Source organism: Eriocheir sinensis, unplaced genomic scaffold (genome assembly GCF_024679095.1).
Source record: "Eriocheir sinensis breed Jianghai 21 unplaced genomic scaffold, ASM2467909v1 Scaffold1059, whole genome shotgun sequence".
Taxonomy (NCBI): Eukaryota; Metazoa; Arthropoda; class Malacostraca; order Decapoda; family Varunidae; genus Eriocheir; species Eriocheir sinensis.
In genome coordinates this window covers 44,633-47,506 of record NW_026110362.1, presented here as the reverse complement: position 1 = coordinate 47,506, position 2,874 = coordinate 44,633, and positions in this window count along the sequence as shown.

Genomic DNA, 2,874 nt, shown 5'->3' with positions numbered 1-2,874 from the left:
AGCCACGGCCAGATCACGAGTTGGACTCGATTTCGCCAGCAGGTACCCACAAGTCGTGAGCAAGTGCTCATTATTGTCGACCTCTGGGTACAGTCAGGACCTCACACTCCACACACCACACCCTCCTTGTTCAAGGGGGGACAGTAACCACTCCTACTCGGAATGGACTATTTTACCATCCCTGTGTATTTTCAAAGTTTTTTTTTTTCGGAATGGAATTGCTCATGTTCCCTATGTGGTGAGCATACGATGAAATTGCATATATTCCATGAAATATCACTTTAGGGGTTTTAGAGTGCCCGGATTTGAGCTTAGGAAGTCAAAATACACCATATCCAGTTGTCTGAGGCTCGAGTGAGCCTTCCTTCAAGGTGAGCACTGGTGAGCAGCCAATGTTGCCTATCTCGAGGTGAGCAATAAGCAATGTAAAGTAAAAAAAAAACCTTTACAATTGACATAGGCAATTGTCCTTCCATAATTTGATTCGTTATGTCAAGGCTGCACACATGTTTGAAATCCAGATCAAAAGATCCATAAATATGGACTTCGGGATTTTTTAGATTTAGGGAAAATTTTCAATTAACCTGCATATAGTATCAGTAGGTCTTTTCCGACAAGTCCCCTAATTTGGTTTTAGGAGCCGCTTGGAGTGCATTAGAACCGCCTCCTCGCCAGGTACCTTGCATTGTAAGGCCAATGCCGTAGCTGTAATAGTTTTCGATTTATATTAAAAAAAACGATTAGGGAAAAATTTACCTTTCCAGAAAGTTAACACCTGTCATCATTTGATCTTTAATAACCTCTTTCCTAATATAGCTAGAGCCGTGAGAATGGGTGCGATCGTCATCACCAAACGATTACCCCCCGCCTATGCGTGTCCTGAAACGCTAACATAAGCGAGCAAAAAGTCGAGTATATTTTACCACGGTAAAAATAACCCAGTCCCGCGACGGTCTAAACTCAACTCACGTTCCCTTTTTATGGGTCAACAATCCAACGTTTGGTGAATTCTGCTTCACAATGATAGGAAAAACCGACATCGAAGGATCAAAAAGCGACGTCGCTATGAGCACTTGGCCGCCACAAGCCAGTTATCCCTGTGGTAACTTTTTTCTGACACCTCTTGCATAAAACTCATAAAGTCAAAAGGATCGATAGGCCCTGCTTTCGCAGTCCGTATTCGTACTGAAAATCAGGATCAAGCCAGCATTGGCCCTTTTGCTCTACGCGAGGTTTCTGTTCACGCTAAGGTGGCCTTAGGACACCTGCGTTATCGTTTGACAGATGTACCGCCCCAGTCAAAATCCCCACCTCATAATGTCCTAGGAGCGGATCGCGGCGGGCGCGAACGCCCTATCAGGCTAACGCAAGGCCGAAGCCAAGCGCGCCCTCCCTTCCGCCGCTTTAGGCTAGAAACAGGAGGCAGTTCCGCGTGGGAAAGCTCCGATTCCGTCTCACCGAGTAAGTAAAGAAACAATCAGAGTAGTGGTTTTTCATTGTCGGCCGCACGGAGCAAGCCCCTGATGTGACGATCTCCCACATATGCTATATCTCTGATTTGTCTCTACAAAACCAGAGTAGAGTCCAGCTCAACAGGGTCTTCTTTCCCCGCTGTTAGGCGCAGGCCCGTTCCCCTGCCTGTGGCTCGCTAAATAGTAGATAGGGATAGTGGGAATATTGTTAATCCATTCATGCGCGTTACTACTTATATGACGAGGCATTTGGCTACCTCAGGTCTCCTCTACTCCCCTCACAGCCCGGCCGCTTACCTCCGACCCGCTGCCGCCGATCTACTAGCGCTCACTAGCGACCACTGACAGCAAGAGGAGAGGGCCAGGTCACGCCCCTTAACAATGGTGATTGTACATCCTCGGTACAAGGGTATCCCGATGTGCTTTATGCGGTACAGTTCACCCGGCGGGGTCAGCTGCACTCTCAGAAGAAAAGGGTAGTAGAGGGGTAGAAAAAGGGTATTTTTAGTGATGAAATAGCGATACCCATTTACAACCCTTACAAATATACCCTTTCAGGAGCTACACAAATATACCCTTTCTCAACCCTTTTGATACCCTTTGTCACCCGTCATTTATGACCCCCCTCCCCTCCCTGGTACCCCTTCCCCCACCCCCCTCCCAGGTACCCCTACCCCCACCCCCCTCCCTGGTACCTCTTCCCACCCCCTCCTTGGTAGCCCTTAACCCACCCTCTCCCTGGAACCCCTTCCCCCACCCACAACCCCCACCCCTGGTACCCCTTCCCCCACCCCCAACCCCAACCCCTGGTACCCCTTCTTCCACCCCCACCCATAGCACCCCTTATCCCACCCCCTCCCTGGTACCCCTTCCCCCACCCCCTCCCTGGTACCCCATCCCCCACCACCCTCCCTGGTACCCCTCCCCCCCTCCCTGGTACCCCCACCCCCTCCCTGGTACCCCTACCCCCCTCCCTGGTACCCCTTCCCCACCCCCTCCTGGTACCCCATTCCCCACCCCTCCCTGGTACCCCATTCCCCACCCCTCACTGGTACCCCTACCCTCCCTGGTACCCCTTACCACACCCCCTCCCTGGTACCCCTTCCTCCACCCCCTCCTGCAACCCCCATCACCCACCTCTCTCCTGGTGCCCTTTACCCCACCCCCCTCCCTGGTGCCCCTACCCCCCCTCTCTGGTACCCCTCCCCACCCCCTCCCTGGTACCCCTTCCCCACCCCTCCCTGGTACCCCTCCCCACACCCTCCCTGGTAACCGATTCCCCACCCCCTCACTGGTACGCCACCCCCCCTCCCTGGTAACACTTACCACACCCCCTCCCTGGTACCCCTTCCTCCACCCCCTCCCTGCAACCCCCATCACCCACCTCTCTCCCTGGTACCCT